A 21,106-nucleotide genomic window follows, 5' to 3' on the forward strand; every position below is an offset into this window, starting at 1 on the left:
TCTTAACCACTTGCATCTCTAAGTTCTCCCAGTGAAGGGCGTGTGGTAGCCCTAAACCAAATGTGCTTTACATCTTGTGTGTGTATGGAGAAGGTGGAGTTGGACAGAAGGAACTAGTTTTTACCAAATTTCTCCTATGTACCAATGTTCTGCATATATTAACAGTATTTGTCTTCTACTGGCCTATGGCGGATTGTAGGAGACAGACAGACATGTAGAATACTGCCATGGAAGGGGCTTTATTGATAAATGAGTTCAGGATCTTTATCTCAAAGTTTAGGAAACCAAAGTTCGAATGAGAAAGCTTCTTGCCCAAAGTCATACTTGATTTTTGACAATTCGTCAGCATCACAGCTAAACTTAGACCTCCATAAATCTTGATTCTCAGTTCAAAGCTCTTTTCATTAATCCATTCAATCTTCTCAAGAAGGAATTCTCAGACAAGGGGTTAGCATTCACTTTCTGGGGAGGCCAAAAGCAACTGCAGATGAAAAGACATGAGTCTGGAACCTTAGAGTACTCAGAAATCCTTTTTTAAAAAAAGGATTTTTTAAAAAAAACTCTTTTTTATTACAATAATCCAAACTACAGTCAACCAAGGGCTTCCCTGGGACTTCAGTTCAATTCCAGGGTCTGGAAGATCCTCTGGAGAAGGGATAGGCCAGTATTCTTGGGCTTCCCTGGTGGCTCAGATGGTAAAGAATCTGCCTGCAATGCAGGAGACCTAGGTTCAATCCCTGAGTTTGGAAGATCCCCTGGAGGAGGAAATAGCAACCCACTACAGTATTCTTGCCTGGAGAATTCCATGGACAGGGGAGCCTGGCAGACTATAGTCCATGGGGTCGCAAAGAGTCAGACACGACTGAGCAACTAAGCACAACAGGGGAAACAGATTCACTCTTAACCCCCATTTTATCCACTCCTTTGCAAAAGGAACATGGATTAGGGGAGAATATTTACTTGCTGTGTTGCCTTAAAGTCACTGAACTTCTCCAAGCTGCACTTTAATCATCTATAGAGTGAAGATAGTGATAATACAGAAGTTCCTCATTATCTAAATTTTACTATCTGAATCTGCACAATAATGATACTTCATAGGAAAGCAAAAGCCATCAAAACATGAACATTTTCTCTAATGTGCTGATCATTTATTAAATTAGTCTGTTCTCCACATCTCTTCTCTCTGAAGATACGTGTCTATCTCTAACCATTAAATCAATGTCTTTGATCATTAGTCTGTAAGTATAATGCAAATCCTTTGCCAAGCAAAACTACACATCTCAGAAAAGTGTCAGAATTTCAAGTGATGAATGAGACCAGTGCTGCAAAACAGGGCAAACCACACAAAAAGCCACTGACATGTAAGGAGCTTGGTCTAGTTGGGTAGCTCAAAAGTGGAAGAGAACAAAGGTGAGGTTGATCACACGTCAGCATAGGAGAAAGATTCCAGCATCAACATAAGAATAAAAGTCCTTGAAAAAACTGATAAGTCCAAGAATATTTCTCAAAAGTAGCCTTCTTTTTGATAACGCTCGGAAAGTTAATTAAACATGAAAGGATCTTGCACTGTGTTCTCATACAGCTTTGCCAGAATCATGGTTTAAAAAATAAACAAAAAAAACCTTGCTATTTTCAATAATTAGCCTTAGTTGTCATTATAACTAAATTACTTTATGAGATACTATTTTCACTACTTTAACTCCATTTTTTCGAGATAAAGTCTCAATTGAAACCTTTTTCTCTTAAATACTATGAAATTTTGTTGCAGCTTTAAGTGGATTCTCTTGTAGTGAATAATTATCCTTGATAATAAGACTCTCTTTTATCTGTACCACTTCATATTGTTATAGAGAACAAATGAGATAAAACTTGCAAATGCATTTTGGCAATTCTGAGGTGCTGTGTTAATGTTAGAATTTACTTGGTTTCCCTCCCCAAAAAACTGTTTACTGGGTGCAGGTTGCTTCGAAATACATGATTTATGTTATTCCCAATAACAACCATTGAAGGTAAGTATATACCATCTCTAAACCATAAATTAGAAAAATGAAAAAACCTGCTCAAGGCCACATAGCTATTAGGTGGCTTAGTTATAGCGAGAGCCTGAACTGACTGTCCCCAAGTCCAAGGCATTCCCTCTAGGCACTGGAAACACACAAAGCCACTGTTCTGTAGTTCAATAATGGTTGAACATTCACATCCCATATGGTTCTTCTTAACACACTCATTCAAAAGTATTTATTGGTCATCTTCTCCCATTAGACATTACCCTAATTCTGGGGATACAATGGTGATGATGCAAGCAGTCCCTGCTTTTTCAGAGGTTGTGTTCCAGTGGAGTACCTCATACTGACAATTAAGCAAATAATTTAAACAAACAGGACAAATGTCTTACTGTTAACCACCAGGAAGTGTTTTCTAGGGACCAGATGACTCAGCACTTTGTATAGATCAACTCATTTGACTCTTACAACAACTCTTATGAAGCAGAGCATACCATTATCCTCATTGTTCAGATGAGAATACTGAGGCATATGTGTGTTAGTTGCTCAGGCATGTTTGACCCTTTGGGACCCCATAGACTATAGCCCTCTAGGCTCCTCTGTCCATGGGATTCCCCAGGCAAGAATACTGGAGTGGGTTGCCATTTCCTCCTCCAGGGGATCTTCCCAACCCAGGGATTGAACCCAGGTATCCTGCATTGCAGGCAGATTCTTTACCGTCTGAGCCACCAGGGAAGCCCTACTGAGGCAGAGAGATGTTAAGTTACTTGTCCTGAGTTATACTTCAGCAGTGGAGGAGCTAAACTTTAAGACTAGGCAATCCAGCCCTCAGACACACTCTTAAGGACTATTCTATAATGGGTTGATGTGATAGAAAGTAATTAGACAGCTGATCAATATGACTAGAAATGTTTCCCATCATTATACTCTTTATGAGTAATAGTATCATGTTTGGGGTTTTCCTACACATATCATAAATACAGTGGATTGTCTCAAATAACCAGTTCTTCCTTTTAATTCTTTTGCTAAACAGAGAGAATTCTGTAGGAATTGGAACACATCAGCTAAGAACAATTTCACCCCAAATTCTACACAGCTGCTTAGGTTCTCAAAATCTCCAAATGGCCCCTTGCAAGATTCTATTAACATGCCCAAAGTACTCATAGTCTTAGGACAATAGTTTACCACTCAGTATTGGAACTGCACCCAGAAGCCCTGCTTCCAGGAAAGTGTGTAATTGGGAAGCAGTGCTGGATGAACTGGTAATAGCTGACTTCAGGGTGATTTCATCTCTCTCCAGTTGCCTCTTTACTTACTGTTCAGCTGTGATCCTTGCTCATCCCCAGATCCGAAGATCAGAGGAAATGATGATTGTATTTCCAATTAGCACAAATAGTAGCTATCTTGAGCTATATCATTAATCCTTTCAGGGACATTTGTATTGTGTTACTTATTCTGTAGCCTAATGAGGCATAAAAGAAGAATCTCTTTCCTTTTCCTGTCTCTAAATTCAGGTCCAAATAATTGCTCCTGCTGCTAAAGACGAAGGTTAATTTGAAGTAAAGACCCAGCTGGGGAGATTTTCACTTGTCTAAGCAATGGAATCAAATGTGTATAACCACTGTCACAAAACTGTCACCTTGTGACTTTGCTTTTTGCTGTCTGAGCCTCAGTTTTATAATCCCTTCACTTGGGATGTACTTGCTATTTATGAATGCATGCCAAGAACATCTCATCCTTGGGCACCAGTTTTTTTTTTGTTAAAAGTATTTAACACAGCAACTTTAGTATTTATTAAGCTATTCGCTTACTCAATAACAAAGGTACCAAACATTTTGTTAGGGCTGGAGATACAAATATGACTAGAGAACTATCTCCACCCTTAAAGAGTTTAGCAAGTAATTGGGGCAGCAAAGGAGGAATGCTAAGTTTAAATAGTGATACTTCAGAATAAATATCATGAAAAATAAAAAATATGGAAGATAATTTTCCTTCCTAGTGTCCAGTGGTTTTTTTTCCTAAAGTCCTTTCTAATATTAATTTTATTCAATAGCAGCTGACATCTTGGTTTACCCAGCAAAGCACCTGAGGGATACGACATATCCAATGAATGATAGTGGTTTGCTTAGGCATGGGGGGATATGTTTCAATATCTTGATTTGAGGGATAATCCATTTGGAGGACACACCCAAGAGACTCTCATGCATCCTTCACTCTTAAAGCGAATTAAAATTTTACCTTATAAGAATTGTCTGGAATTCTTATTAAACACACAAAATTCCTGGACCCTTTCACTGAAGGTTAGATTCAGGAGGTCTGGGGTCAGCCCACAAATCTGTGTATTTATTGTAATAAACATCCAGGTGATTCTTGGCATCAGGCTAATGAAAGTGAAAGTGTTAGTTGCTCAGTCATGTCTGACTCATTGCAACCCATGGATTATAGCCTGCCAGGCTCCTCTGTCCATGAGATTCTCCAGGCAAGAATACTGGTGTGGGTTGCCACGGCCTCCTCCTCCAGGGGATCCTCAAGACCCAGGGATTGAACGGAGTCTCCTGCAGCTCTTGCACTGCAGATGTATTCTTTACCACTGAGCCACCTGGGAAGCCCCCATCATGCTAACAGAGCTTTAGAAAAACTTTTAAATCTAGTCTTGAATTTTAAGCATTTGTGCTACTTATTTCTTGGTTGCTAGTCTGGGACTCTTTTAACTAACTCTCAACATTTGATAGAAAATACTAGATTTCGTTCTAGAATTCCACTGATAGTTAAAAGTTACCAAAGCTGTTTCTTTTTTAAAATCTAATCTCTCTATAAATTAAAGAAACAGGATACAACTAATGAACTGGAAAGATGAAAACTGCTCCCAGAATGTTATCAATTTACTAACCTTTTTATCCAATCAAGAGGAAACACTTTTCCCCATTCTGTTTAGGATAGGATTAGACAAGGATCCTCTCATCAGTATTCCCAGACACAGAAAGTATTTTCTGGGCATTTGTTATGTACTCTGGGAAATTACTCTGCCAATCTCCTTATGAACCCTCTAAGATGGCTTACTATGTCTGTATCCAAATTACTGATTTTGGATCAAACTGTAAAATGTGCAGACAAAAGAAAGTGTTTATCAAAAGTACTGAATGAAAATATAACCCAGATTTATGTTTTAAAAATTTCTATTTTCAGAAGCAAAGGCACTAGAGTTAAATCGACTCCAAAAAACAAGCTCCTAACTCCTCGTGGTATAGTTCATATCACTGGGGAAGTGAATGTTCATGTGGTCCCTCTGTTCTCATATCCTTGCAGAGGCTCAGGGAACTAAGACCATAAGGAAGCAGTCCATGGACTTTGATGGCCTGGGCATGAGTTTCAGAATGGGAGCTGGAAAAAAACTTTAAGAAAACGTGAAAATAATTTTGGGAGGAGTAGAGTTTATTCCTCAGGGGAAGGATACTGGGAAGAGAGAAAAAGGAAAGGAAGAGAGGAGAATGGAAAGTAAGCCAGTGTTGATAATGAAAAGATGTGTAAAGAAGGAATGCAAAGATTCAATTTGAGCTTATTTTATGACTGTATAAACCATCTCTCTTCACAAACTCTTAATAAAGCACCTGAGGCTGAATCCACTTAAACACCTCATGGAATGTTTTCATTTCCATAGTTTCAGCGGAAATGGGAGAAAGATGTGGCATTCAATGTACACATCATGGAACTGGACAGCACACCTGGTAGTGCAGGATAATCCAGACACTGAAATGATTGATCAAAAGCAAGGTCTTAGCACCAGAGATGACCAGGACCAGCATCAGGGCCCAACCATTCATGTATATATAATATATACACATGCATACATACATACATACATACATGCAGGATCTCTGCCACTGTTCACTGGATGAGGTTTCAGTCAACTTCATTTGAAATTTAAAGGTAAGTTCACATGTGGGTTATACATATAGCTGTAGTACACATAAGAGGGCTTTAGTAATACAGTAGGTATATACATATCTTCATTGAAATCTATCCAAATATGGATGCAGTATGGGCATATGGGCATGAGTATTTGTGTATTTTGATGCTACCATTTGGTTTTTAGCTATTTATTCTAAGTTCTCTTAGATGTTTTAAATTCTACTAGGCACTAGAGTGGGCTTCCCCAGTGGCTCAGTGGTTAAAGAATCCACCTGCAACACAGGAGAACAGTAGACATGGGTTTGATCCCTGAGTCAGGAAGATTCCCCTGGAGGATGGCATGACAACCCACACCAGAATTCTTGCCTGGATAATCCCATGGACAGAGAAGCCTGCAGGGCTACAGTCCAGGGGGTGGCAATGAACAGAAGTGACTGAGCGTAGGCACTAGAGTGGACAGATCTATGGGGAGTAGGAAGATGAACAAGCAAGGATAGCGCTTTGTTCTTTAAAAAAGCTTCATATTCAATCCCTTGCATCCTAACTTCCTCGTCTGACCCTGAAGTGAAAATGTATGATATAATATTTGGTAAAGGAAACAAATGTGCTACCTCATTCTATGGGTTCATCCCCCTGCCCATGGGAAGCAAAGTGTGCTCTGTGCCTGCATCCTTCAGATAAACACATATAGGTCAGGACCAAGAAATTTCTTCTAGATACAAGTCTATAGGCCTTCCTCTCTCAGTCGCCACTAAGATAGATCACCAGATGTAAGGCAACAATTCTAGGTGAGTGAACCTACTTGGCAGATCCAAACTCTCCTTCAGTTGTATTGTTTCAATTGGGATAAAAAGTAGTAGAAACCCAGTTGTGGCTACAGACCCAAGAAACTTTTCCTGATCTATGTTTACTAAAAATAAAGCTAGAATTTTGATGCCTAGCAAATATTCCAAACTTGTACTGGGGGTAGGAAATGCATGATTAATTATCACCTTAAAACCCCAACAGTGTAATCTATTTCCAGCGAGAATTATGCTATTACTAAAACAGAAATAATTGAGTAATTGATGGTAATTGCCTTGCAGCTATGTCTTGGATGCCATTTCTAAAAAGGAAGCCAATTTTATAAAAACTGCATGTTAACTGTTGCACACAATTGATTCTCTATGTCATTAAGCCAAGGAGGATATTACTTGGGGGGTTATTCATTTTTATTTTACATTAATGAACATTAAGAACCTCTAAATCACTTACAACAATTAAGACAATTAGCTTTGTGTGGAAACGTGAAGTTGGACCTCACTTCACTCTTTTAGTTTCTGATACTTTCTTCCTTTACAAGAATACACTTTGATAAACCACAAGTCAGAACAGTGTGTATTTTGCTCCCCTTTTTTACACATTGTGTATCATCCCTGTTGAATCTTAGTTTCCCTTACAGATTTTCAAAAAAAGTGAAAGTGAAAGTTGCTCAGTTGTGTCCGACTCTGCGACAACATGCACTATACAGTCCATGGAATTCTCCAGGCCAGAATACTGGAGTGGGTAGCGTTTCCCTTCTCCAGGGGATCTTCCCAACCCAGGGATCAAACCCAGGTCTTCCATACTGCATGCAGATTCCTTACCAGCTGAGCCACAATGGAAGCCCAAGAATACTGGAGTGGGTAGCCTATCCCTTCTCCAAGGGATCTTCCCAACCCAGGAATTGAACCAGGGTCTCCTGCATTGCAGGCGGATTCTTTCCCAGCTGAGCTACCAGGGAAGTCTCAAATTTTCCAGGGATGGGAAGAAATAGTAACTCTTCAGTATATATCACAAGGTTGAAATATTTTGATGGATTCTGACTACTAACTTTTCAGCTCTATATTCTATATCAGATTTAAAGGTGAACTTTCTTTTATTGCATAGTACAATAGATAACAAAAAAAGCTGGATAATGGAATATTTAAGTTAATAACAGCAATCATTTGAATGTATATAGCTCTACTATCTGAATAGCTTCAATATTTCGTATATTGGCACAACTATTTAAAACATCTTTCTAAAATGTATGGGCTGGAAGATAGATGGAAACTAGCATTTATTGTGTACTTATATTTCAGATACTTCATAAAATATAAGTTATTTAAACTTCACAATGGCCTTATCACAGTGTTCTCAAACTTTGGTCTATATAAGGACCATCCATAAAGCTTGGTAAAAAGGCAAATCCTCAGGATTCACTAAGCCAAGATTCTGTTTCAGAAAATCTTGAAAGAGCTCAGGGATTTAAACCATCTCCCCTTGATAATGCTGATGTAGGTTGTATTTACATGGAACACAATGTGAGAAACACTGCCTATTACATGATTCTTTTAGATGAATAAAGTAAGAAACTTGTCAAAGGTCACCTATTCATAGAAAAAGTGGGTAGAATGCTTTTGCTCTTGAAGAATGAGGAAAATGTTAAGAAGCAAGGAAGAAAATAAGAGACCTTGGCATAGACAAGGAATGACCATGGAAATAAGAGATATTGGTAGGGTATTTTGGTTTTGGCAGTGTGCATGTGTGTGGGGTGTGTGTGTGTGTGTGTGTGTGTGTGTGTGTGTGTGTGTGATTTGCTCAGTTGAGTCTGACTCTTTGCAACCCCATGGACTGTAGCCTGCCAGGCTCCTCTGTCCATGGAATTCTCCAGGCAAGAATACTGGAGTGGGTAGCCATTCCCTTCTCCAGGGGATCTTTCTCACCCAGGATTGAACCTGGGCAGGTCTCCTGCACTGCAGGCAATTTTTTTTTACCATCTAATCCACCAGGGAAGCCCTTTGGCAGAGTATCTGGTATTAAACCTACCTCCCATGATAAGCAACTGGACAAAGTATATTAAATAACTATTCACAGACAGAGTTTAACAATTAACACAGGGCTCTGGTCATTGAAAGAAGGGAAGCATAAAGGTGAGTATACCAAATTTATCCTGGTTTTCTCCCTGATAAGACTTCCTAAACTATGGCACAGAGAAATAAAGCCCGTGAAGAGTGGTATTCTTGCTGGGTTGTATAAACAGAGTAAACTTTGGAGCTTCCAATACTCTAGAGTTTGAAGACAGGTTATTATATAGGAAGGATGTAAAGGTAAGAAGCATCAAAACCTGACAAATTCCCCCTAGAATTCTTCATTAATTCTAGAATTGCTACAAGGTAAGATTCCAAAAAATTTAGCAGGGAAAATTCACTGGGAGATTGGGGATCTCTGCAGAGATTTCTGAGGCTGTAGAGTGCTGAGAAAAATTTGGATTTCAGGTCCAATCAGGGCAAAGAGATCTTTGTGAACATCTCAGCCTTCTAGCTGAAACCATGGGAGAACCATGCTGTAGGAGTAACGACTATGCACAGGGAGTAAAGTCTACTCTAAAAACTATCATTGGAATTTTGATAGGGATAACATTGAATCTATAGACAGCTTTGGGTAGTATAGACATTTTACCAATATTCATTCTTCCAATTCATGAGCATGGATGTATCTTTCCATTTATTTGTGCCTTCTTCAATTTCTTTCAACATAGTCTTGAGGTTTTCAATGTACAGATCTTTCACCTCCTTGGGTAAATTCATGTCAAAATTTTCATTTTTATTTTATTGTGAATGAGATTGTTTTCTGTATTTCCTTTTCAGTTAACCCAATGGTATTTTTCACAGAAATAGGAAAGACAATCTTAAAATGTATACGGAACCACAAAAAGACTCCAAATAGCCAAAAAAATCTTGAGAAAGAAGAAAGCCAGAGGCATCACATTGCTGATTTCAAACTATATTACTAACTATAGTAAAATAACATGGTACCAGCATAAAAATAGACACTAGGGCCAAAGGAACAGAACTGAAACCCAGAAATAAATCCATGTATGTATGGTCAATTAATATTTGACAAGGAAGCCAAGAATACTCAATGGGGAAAAAATAGTCTCTATAAAAAATGGAGGGGCTTCCCAGGGAGCTCAGTGGTAAAGAAGCTGCCTGCCAATGTTCAAAATTGGGAAAGGAGTATGACAAGCCTGTATACTGTCACCCTGCTTAACTTCTGTACAGAGTACATCATGCAAAATGCAGAGCTGGATGAATCACAAACTGGAATCAAGATTGCCAGGAGAACTATCAACAACCTCAGATATGTCGGTGATACCACTCTAATAGCAGAAAGAAGAGAGGAACTAAAGAGCCTCTTAATGAGGGTGAAAGAGGAAAGTGAAAGAGCTGAATTAAAACTCAACATCCAATAAACTTAAGATCATGGTATCTGGTCCCATCACTTTATAGCAAATCAATGGGGAAAAAGTAGAAACAGTAACAGATTTTACTTTCTTGGGTTCCAAAATCACTATAGATGGTGACTGCAGACATGAAATTAAAAGACACTTGTTCCTTGGAGGGAAAGCTATGACCAGCCTAGACAGCATATTAAAAAGCAGAGACATTATTCTGCCAACAAAGGTCCTTCAAGTCAAAGCTATGGTTTTCCCAGTAGTCATGTATGGATGTGAGAGTTGGACTATAAAGAAAGCTGCTAGCTAAGTCACTTCAGTCATGTCCAACTCTTTGCAACCCCATGAATTGTAACCCGCCAGGCTGCTCTGTCCATGGGATTCTCCAGGCAAGAATACTGGAGTGGGTTTCTATTTCCTTCTCCTAAAGAAAGCTGAGTACCAAAGAACTGATGCTTTTGAACTGTGGTGTTAGAGAAGACTCTTTAGAGTCCCTTGGACTGCAAGGAGATCCAACCAGTCAATTCTAAAGGAAACAAGTTCTGAATATTCATTAGAAGGACTGATGCTGAAGCTGAAACTCCAATACTTTGGCCACCTGATGCGAAGAACTGACTCACTGGAAAAGACCTAATGCTGGGAAAGATTGAAGGCATAAGGAGAAGGGGACAACAGAGAATGAGATGGTTGGATGGCATCACGGACTGGATGGACATGAGTTTTAGCAAGCTCCAGGAGTTGGTGATGGACAGGGAGGCCTGGTGTGCTGCAGTCCATGGGGTCACAAAGAGTCAGACACGACTGAGCGACTGAACTGAACTGAAGGGATTAATATCCAAAACATATAAGGAACTTATGTAACTCAATAACAAAAACACAACAGACAAAGAAAAGCAATCTGGTTTTACAATGGGCAGAAGAATCAAATAGACACTTTTCCAAAGAGAACATACAAATGGCCAATAGGTAGATGAAAAGGTGCTGAACATCACTAATCAGCTGAGAAATGCAAATCAAAACTGCACTGAGATATCACCTCCATCCTATTAGAATTGCTGCCATCAGAAAGACTAGATAACAGTGTTGGTGAAGATGTGGAGAAAAGGGAATCCTTGTGCACTGTGGTAGCAATGTAAATTGGTGCAGCAGCTATGGAAACCAGAATTGAGGCTCCTCAAAAAAAATTAGAACTTCCCTGGTGGCTCAGATGGTAAAGAATCTGCCTCCTTTGCAGGAGACCCAGGTTTGATCCTAGAGTCAAGAAAATCCACTGGACTAGGAAATGGCAACCCACTCCAGTATTCTTGCCTGGAGAATTCCATGGAGAGAGGAACCTGGCAGGCTACAGTCCATAGGGGTTGCAAAGAATCAGATATGACTGAAGTGACTCAGCACACACACATAGTCTGAAATTAACACAGAAAGAAATGCAATGTGCAATTGTAGTTTCATTCTGTGAACCATTACCATTGATTCTGTTCTCACCAAGGGTAAAGTCTCAGAAGTAGATCCTTTTGAATATAAATAAAGGGCAGAAAACACTGGTCCAGCCTTAGTCAGTTCTTACCATCTTGGGGGATAATGCAAATCAAAGAGGGAGAACAGTAGAGAATTATCATAGAATTCTATTTCCAAAATTTCCTATTCATGTGTCTTATTGACGATCTACATCGAAACTGATGTCCTAAGTGCTACAAAAACAAATATTAAATAGACACAGTCCATTCTCCAAAGCTTCCTGTCTAATATGAAGAGAGAGAAATGCAGTAACAAATAAATGCAATGAGTGTTGAAGGTGACATAATAGAAATCTAGAAGGTTTCAGTGTGACACAATGCAGAAAATGAGCAATTCTTCCTGGAATGCATCAAAAAAATGTTCATAGGAGGGATGACATGACCTCTAAATTTTGAAAGATAAGAGGCTATTTGCCAGTGGCCGTGAAGGAGCAAAGCATGTCAGGCAGTAGAGGGGAAGGGTATGGGCTAGACAAACAGCATTCATAATTTGGGAGTGAATGTGGCACCCTGTGTGAGATGAGGCATGGTTAAAGGGATGCTGGGGAAGTCCACAGAGAACACACGGCCGAGAATACTCTATGCCACATGTAAGATACAGGATCTGGTTTTATTGGCAAAAACTGCCATTACTTAGTCCAAATCTTCTTCAAATGAAAAAAATAAATGTATCCAAGCCCTACTAGACCTGTGCTAATATGGTAGTCATAAACCACATATGGATATTTAAATTTAAATCTAATAAAATTTAAAATTCACCTCCTTGGCTCCACTAGCTAAATCTGAAATATTCTAAGACATACGTAGCTAGTGGCCAGTCAACTTGACAGAAAACTCAGTGGCTTGACAAAACCTAAGTTTGTCTTTCACTCAAGTAAAGACCAAAACAGGAGTTCTAGATAATAGGCAACGGAAGTTTGATGATCACAGTCATTCAAACTCCAAGCTGACAAAATCTCTGCTATCTTCAAAATGCAGTTTTCTAAATCATACTAAGCATTCAAATGTACAGATTAGATTGGGAAGACCATTGAAGGTAAAAGATTTTATGGATCAGAACTATAAGAAATACATATTCCTCCTGTTAACATCTTATTGACTAGAAACAACTCAGGGTTATGGGCTTCCCTAGCAGCAGCAGAAGCAGAGGCTCAGGCAGGAAAGAATCTGCCTGAAATGCAGGAGACCAGAGTTCAATCCCTGGGTCAGGAAGATCCCTGGAAGAAGGGAATGGCTACCTACTCCAGTATTCTTGCCTGGAGAATTCCATGGACAGAGGAGGCTGGCAGGCTATAGTCCATGGGGCTGCAAAGAGCTGGACACGACCGAGTATCTAACACTATGCCTTGTCCATCACTAACACTATGGGCATAAGAAGGCTGGAAACATAGTATAGCTGGAATCCCAGAAAGAAAAGGAAACCCACCTGCAGATTTGACTACAATCTCACTCATTCCTTGATATCTCGAGGTCTTCATTATTAATTGTAATCATTATACTGTGCCCTGATGCTCAATGAGGCCATCTTTACCTACAGGTGTCTGTCCTTATACTAAATGTCTCCAGGCTCTGGGTTTTACAGAGTAATTCTCCACCTTCTGCTTCACTGTGAATCACAGTCACCATCATGGTTACTTGTTTCCCCACTCTTGTGTTTTTAGTCTAGATGAAACAAAATATTCCCATAAAAATATAGATATACAGACTGAGCAGACACACAAATAATACTGGAGTGGGTTGCCATTTTCTTCTTCAGGGGATCTTCCCTATCCAGGGATCGAATCCACCTCCTGCACTGCAGGTGGATTCTTTGCCGCTGAGCCACTGGGGAAGCCCACCAACTTCATTACCTTTTTCAGTTTGAGATCTACAGAAAACAGACTCCTGGTTAATTCAAGTGTTGTTCTTTACATATTTGACTATTATAAAAGACATTTATAGAGCACGCCTTTTTCCGGACTATTAACTGATAATATTTGTTCTACTGAACAGTATTTTTTATGTAATAAATACCATCTATGGCCCAGAGTTGAAGAACATTATTTATGAACTAACCTTTGGCCTTTCAGTAATGCTAATATACCTATGATAGCCAGAGGCCTTTACCAAACTTGTAATCTAAACATGCTACACAGTTTTGTTTTTTTTTTTATTTTAAAACACCCTTCTCTAGAAGAAACAGGTATGGAACATTGACAACATCTACTTAATGTATTAAAATAGACCTTTTATTATTAACTTATTCAACAAGCTTTTATTGATAATCAACTATATGCCATGAATTGTTCTAGGCACTAAGGGAATAGTAATACACAATCCAGAAAATGTCCCAGCTCTTAGGACTATAAATATCTGGCAAAGGTCATATAGGCCTTGGTTCACAGAGGAGTTTATTGGAAAACAAACAAACAAACAAACCTATGTAAGTAAATATTGGGTTGGCCAAAAAGTTCATTCGGGCTTTTCTGTGCCATCCTATGGAAAAACTCAAAAGAACTTTTTGGCCAACCCAATATTAAAACAGATAAGAGTTAAGTAAATTAATTTTTTGGGGGGGGTATAGCCAATTAACAATGTTTTGATAGTTTCAGGTGAAAAGTGAAGGGACTCAGCCATGCATATACATGCATCCATTCTCCCCCAAACACCCCTATCATCGAGGCTGCCACATAACATTAAGCAGAGTTCCCTGTGCTATATAATAGGTTCTTGATGGTTATCTATTTTATTTATATCAGAATATTTTTACACAATCTATGACTATGCTAAGAAACAGACCCAGAGGAAGAAAAACATTTACTAAGGACATAGGTATATTATTGATAAACCAAGTATACTTAAAATTAAAATCATAATTTTCAACAAATAAACACATCTAAGTGAACAAAACTGATATATTCCATTTACCAACTTGAAATATTCAAATATGTGACACATTCTGTGGCAAACTCACCTTGATGCTGGGAAAGATTGAGGGCAGGAGGAGAAGGAGGTGACAGAGGATGAGATGGTTGGATGGCATCACCAACTCAATGGACATGAGTTTGAGCAAAGTCTGGGAGATGGTGATGGACAGGGAAGCCTGGCATGCTGCTGTCCATGAGGTCGCAAAGAGTTGGACTTGGCGGCTGAACAACATCCCACATCCTAAGAGGCCAATTCAAATATGCTATTCAAAATCACACTGCAATATAGGCTCAAGTTCTACAGTGGATGAACAGTTGGTAACATATGCTCTCGAATGTTGGTGAGGAGCCACAAAGTCTGGGTTGTTTCCTAATGCAAGGGTTTGTGCAGTTCCAAACCACCTCTTGAACCCATCCACATACAGAATCAGAAGTGTTTCCACTTAGACAAAGGTCCATGTAAGGATATCAATACTCCTTCTAGCATATCAAGTAAAAGAGCAGGTAGGTTGATTTTCTTTTTTAATTATGAACGTTCCACCATTTGAATAGTATGCATATCAATTCTACCATAGACTTTTTCAATTTTAATAAATACGACATCATGCAGTATACAGACATTATGTGGTCTATTTTATAGAATGTAAGGCTTATTTCACTCAGTATAAATTTTTTACATATATCCCTGTTTTCTCATGTACCAATAATTCATTTATTTTTAGACAGAGAGATATGGTACATATTATATAAATGTTCCAAAATTTGTTTATCCATTCTCATATAGGTTGAGACAGTTGAGACAGTTTGGGGCAAATATGAATAAAGCTATTGTGAACATTATTATACACGTTCTTTTTGTTAACATACTTTATGTCTGTTGGGTAAATATCTATCTGGAAGTAGAGTTGCTGAGTCATAGAATTTGTACATGATTAGGCACTGGCGACCCACTCCAGTACTCTTGCCTGGAAAATCCCATGGACGGAGGAGCCTGGTGGGCTGCAGTCCATGGGGTCGCGCGAAGAGTCGGACACGACTGAGCGACTTCACTTTCACTTTTCACTTTCATGCATTGGAGAAGGAAATGGCAACCCACTCCAGTGTTCTTGCCTGGAGAATTCCAGGGACGGGGAAGCCTGGTGGGCTGCCGTCTATGGGGTCGCACAGAGTCAGACACGACTGACGCGACTTAGTAGCAGCAGCAGCAGCTTCATATCGAATTGCCAGGCCGTTTTCCAAAGTGATGGTAAATTATGGGAATCCTACCAACAATGTAAAATAGTTTCATTTGTTCCACATCCTCACCAGGATTTGGTGTTTACAGTCCTCAATTTTAGCCATTCTAGTAGGTGTTCAGTGTTTATTTTTTTTTACAGTTTTAATTTGCATAATGTGGTGAATGATGTTGAACAGATTTTCATATAATTATAGGTCATTCATATATCTTCCTTCATGAAATGACTTTTCAAACATTTTACCTTGGGTTAGTTGTTTATCTTATTATTGAGTTTTGTGAACTCTATGTACATCTTGAGTTTCAGCCTTTTGTCAAACAAATATGCATATGTTTTATGGTGGTATAGTTAATGTACAATATTATGTAAGTTGTAGGTATATGTGTTGTGTTGTTAGTTGTTCAGTTGTGTCCAACTCTTTGAGACCCCATGGACTGTAGCCTGCCAGGCTTCTCTGTCCATGGGCTTCTCCAGACAAGAATACTGGAGTGGGTTGTCATTCTCTTCTCCAGGGGATCTTTCAACCTCGGGATCGAACTTGGGTTTCCCACATTGCAGGCAGATTCTTTTTGGCCTGAATTACCATGGAAGCACCACAGGTATACAGTGATTCACCTCTTTAAAGGTTATACTCCATTTTTAGTTATTATAAAATAATGGCTGTATTCCCTGTGCTATACAATATATCCTTGTAGTTTATTTATTTTATACATAATGTTTTTGTGTCTTAATCTCCTACCCCTAGCAGGTCCCCCCACTGGTAACCATTAGTGTACTCTCTATATCTGTGAGTCTGTTTCTTTTTTGTTATATTCACTAGTTTATTTTTTTAGATTTTATAAGTGATATCATATAGTATGACTTATTTCATTTAGCATAATACCTTCCATCTATGTGGTTGCAAATAGCAAAGTCTCATTATTTTGCACGGTTGAGTAGTATTCCAAACATATATATGCAAACACTTATACATACTGGGGTGCATGTATCTTTTTGAATTAGTGTTTTCATGTTTCATTTTTTCCAGATGTATATCAACGAGTGAAATTTCTGGGTCATACAGTACTTCTATTTTAAGCTTTTTGAGAAATCTCCATACTGTTTTCCATAGTGGCTTGCACTACTTTACATTATCACTAACAGTACATGAGGGTTGCCTTTTCTCTACATCCTTGCCAAAATTTGTTATTTGTATTCTTTTTAATGATAGTCATTCTGATAGATGTCAGACAATATTTCATTGTGATTTAATTTTCATTTCTCTGATGATTAGCTATGTTGAGAATTTTTTTCATGTGCCTGTTGGCCATCTGTATGTCTTCTTTGGAAAAATGTCTACTCACATCTTCTGCCAATTTTTTAATTGGGTTGTTTGTTTTTTGATGTTGCCTTATATGATCAAAGAGATATTTTCTCATTAATTTCTCCAAGCCTGTCATTTACCTATTCATATTATTAATAATGTCTTTTGATAAGTATTTTAATTTTGATGCATTTTAATTTATTGATATTTTTCTTATGGTTATTTCTTTCTGTTACTGAATACAATGCCTTTACATATGCCTAAATCATTAATATATTCTTCTATTTTTTCCTCTAAGAGCTTTCTGGATTTAGCTTTAATATTTAGGGCTATTTCTAATTTATTTTTGTATATGACATGCAGCAAGAATTATAGTTCATTTTCTCCCAATATAGCTTTCTATTCATTCTAGTACCATTTTTGAAATGACTTTTCCTTCTCCACTGAATACTATCAGCAACTTTCTCAAAATTTATATGCCATTGTACATATAGGTAATAATAGTGTAGTGAGTACTTAAAACTTTGTTAAGAGTGTAATCTCATGTTAAGTGTTATCACCACAATAAAGGAAAAAAAACACATAAAAATCATATAACTTATACAGGTAGGGGTCCATTCCTGAGCTATCTGTTCTGTTCTGCTGATTATTTGTAGATCTTAAGGCCTATACTACAGTCTCTGATTACTGTAGCTTTAAGGTTACTTTGCCCCCAGGTTTTTTCTTTGCTTAACTCTGCTCTTTTTTTAATCTGGCTTCTTATGGTGAAAATTTTGAAAAATAATTTTAGATACAAATATGAAAACAATAAATTCTATGGCTATCATCAAGAAGTCTACAAAAAATAAATGCTGTAGAGGATGTGGAGAGAAGGGAACTCTCTTCACTGTTGGTGGGAATGTAAATCGGTGCAGCTACTATGGAAAACAGCATGGAGGGTCCTTTAAAAACTAAAAAAGAGAAACCATACTATCCAGCAATCCAACTTGTAGGCATATATCCAGAAAGGGTGAAAACTCTAATTTGAAAGATTTGTTGTTTAGTTGCTAAATCACGTCCGACTCTTTTGCGACCCTATGGACTGTAGCCCACCAGGCTCTTCTGTCCATGGGATTTCCCAGGCAAGAATACTGGAGTGGGTTGCCATTTCCTTCTCCAGGGGATCTTCCCGACTCTAGGATTGAACCCAAGTCTCCTGCATTGACAAGCAGATTCTTTATCACTGAGCCACCAGGGAAGCCCCAGTTTGAAAGATAACATCCACTGCAATGCTGTCAGCAGCACTATTTACACTAGTGTTAGTCGCTCAGTTGTGTCTGACTCTTTGCAACCCCATGGACTGTAGCCCGCCGCCTCCTCTGTCCACAGGATTTCCCAGGCAGCGATACTAGAGTGGGTTGCCATTCCATTCTCCAGGGAATCTTCCCGACCAAAGATCTAACCCGTATCTCCCACACTGCAGGCAGATTCTTTACCATCTGAGCTACCAGGGAGATCTATTTACAATAGCTATCATGAAAACAAGTGCCCAGCAACAGATGACTGATTTAAAAAGATGTGATGTATATACACAAAGAAACATTACTCAGCATAAAAAAGAATGAAATATTGCCATTTGCAGCAGCATGGATGGACGTAGAGAATACCATACTAAGTGAAGTAAGTCAGGCAGAGAAAGGCAAAATTATGTGTGAAATCTAAAAAAATAACACAAACTCATCTATGTAGAAAACAGACACTGACTTACAGACAGAAGACAAACCTGTGGTTACCAAACAGTAAAGGGAGGGGGGAAAATAAATTAGGGGTTCAGTTCAGTTGCTCAGTCGTGTCCAACTCTTTGCAACCCCACGGACTGCAGCACACCAGGCTTCCCTGTCCATCACCAACTCCTGGAGCTTGCTCAAACTCATGTCCATCCAGTCCGTGATGCCATCTAACCATCTCATCCTCTATTGTCCCCTTCTCCTCCTGCCTTCAATCTTTTCCAATTTCAGGGTCTTTTCTAATGAGTCCGTTCTTCACATCAGGTGGCCAAAGTATTGGAGTTTCAGCTCCAGCATTAGTCCTTCCAGTGAATATTCAGGATTGACTGGTTTGATTTCCCTGCAGTCCAAGGGACTCCCAAGAGTCTTCTCCAACATCACAGTTCAAAAGCATCAATTCTTCAGCTTTCAGCTTTCTTTATATTCCAACTCTCATATCCATACATGACTACTGGAAAAACCATAGCTTTGACCAGACAGACCTTTGTTGGCAAAGTAATGTCTCTGCTTTTTAATATACTGTCTAGGTTGGTCATAGCTTTTCTTCTAATTTCTAAATTAGGGTTAAACAGAAACAATTTGCATAAAATAGCATAAGCAACAACAATTTACTGTGTAGCACAGGGAACTATACTTGCTATCTCTCAGTAACCTATAATGGAAAATAATCAGCAAAGAAAAAACGTATATATATATATATTATATACATATACACACACACATATACACACATATATAAAGCTGAAAATATGATAAATTTGACTCTAAACACTTACTTAGCTACATCCGACAAATTTTCATATGTGATACTTTCACAATCAGTTAAAATTATTTTCCACAAATTGCTTAAGAGCATGTTAGTTAATTCCCAAATATGTGTGATTTTCCCACATATTTTATTGGTTCTAATTTCTGGTTTTAATTCCATTTTATTTAGAGAGCACACGTTATATGATTTCATTTATATGAATATTTAAAGAATTTGAAAAAGGATAGATGTATAACTGAATCACTTTCCTGTACACCTGAAACTAATACAACACTGTTAATCAACTATGCTTCAATATAAAGTAAAATTTTTTTTAATTTGAAATATATTTTATGACTCTCAAATAGATCTCTTTATACACAGCATGTAGACTTGAAAAGAATGCATATTTTTCAGTTTTGAGGTAGTATTTAAGTCAAGGTGGGTAATAGTGTTGTTCAGGACATCTGTGTCTTTGTTGTTTACTTCTTCTACCAATTGTTCTGGAGAAGGCGATGGCACCCCACTCCAGTACTCTTGCCTGGAAAATCCCATGGACGGAGGAACCTGGTTAGGCTACAGTCCATGGGGTCGCAAAGAGTCGGACACGACTGAGCGACTTCACTCACTTCACTCACCAATTGTTCAGAGAAGAATGGTAAAATCTCCTTAGTCTAATTTGGGTAACTGTCTATTGTGCTCTTATAATTTTGTTACTTTTGCTTAATGTGTTTTGAAGTTCTGTTTATGATTTTTATTTCTTCCTAGTGAACTGATTCATAATTATATCTCCATTTTTATCTTTGGTAATATTATTGGTCTTAAAGTATATTTATCTAATATTGGTAAAATATTCTGATCTCCTTTTACTTAAATTATTTGCGTCTTTAAAGTGTCCCTTAGAAAGCATAATGTTGGGCCTTGCTTTTTAAAATCTATTTTATCTGCCTTTTAAATTGGAATGTTAGGTTACTAGTATTTAATGTAATTATTGATGGTGTTGGACTTCCATCTATCTTTTGGATTTTTTTCTCTTTGCCACACCCTCCTTTTCTTTTTCCTTTGTTCTTCTTTGCCTGCACATTTTGGCTTGTTTAAATATTTTTCAGATTTTCATTTTAATTTATCTATTGACTTTCATTTAGACCTCTTTTTTCCCTAGACTTCTTTGTTTACTGACTCTTTCCTCTGTCGTCTTAATTCTGCAGTTATGCTATCCAGTGAATTTTTATGTGAGATAATATAGTTTTCATTTTTGTAATTTGAATTCGGTTTCTTTTTAAAACATTTCTCCTGAGATTTTCAATCTTTCCCTTCAGTATAAGCATAGTAATAATAGCCTCTTTAGAGTACTGGTCTGCTAACTCCAATATCTAGGTCATCCACTGATTGTCTTTTCTCTTAAGAATAGACCATATTTTCCATGTTAATTTTACATCACAAATATGTTTAGTTGTATCCTAGACCTAATGAATATTATGT

This window comes from Bos mutus, chromosome 14 (assembly GCF_027580195.1).
Source record: "Bos mutus isolate GX-2022 chromosome 14, NWIPB_WYAK_1.1, whole genome shotgun sequence".
NCBI classification, from domain to species: domain Eukaryota; kingdom Metazoa; phylum Chordata; class Mammalia; order Artiodactyla; family Bovidae; genus Bos; species Bos mutus.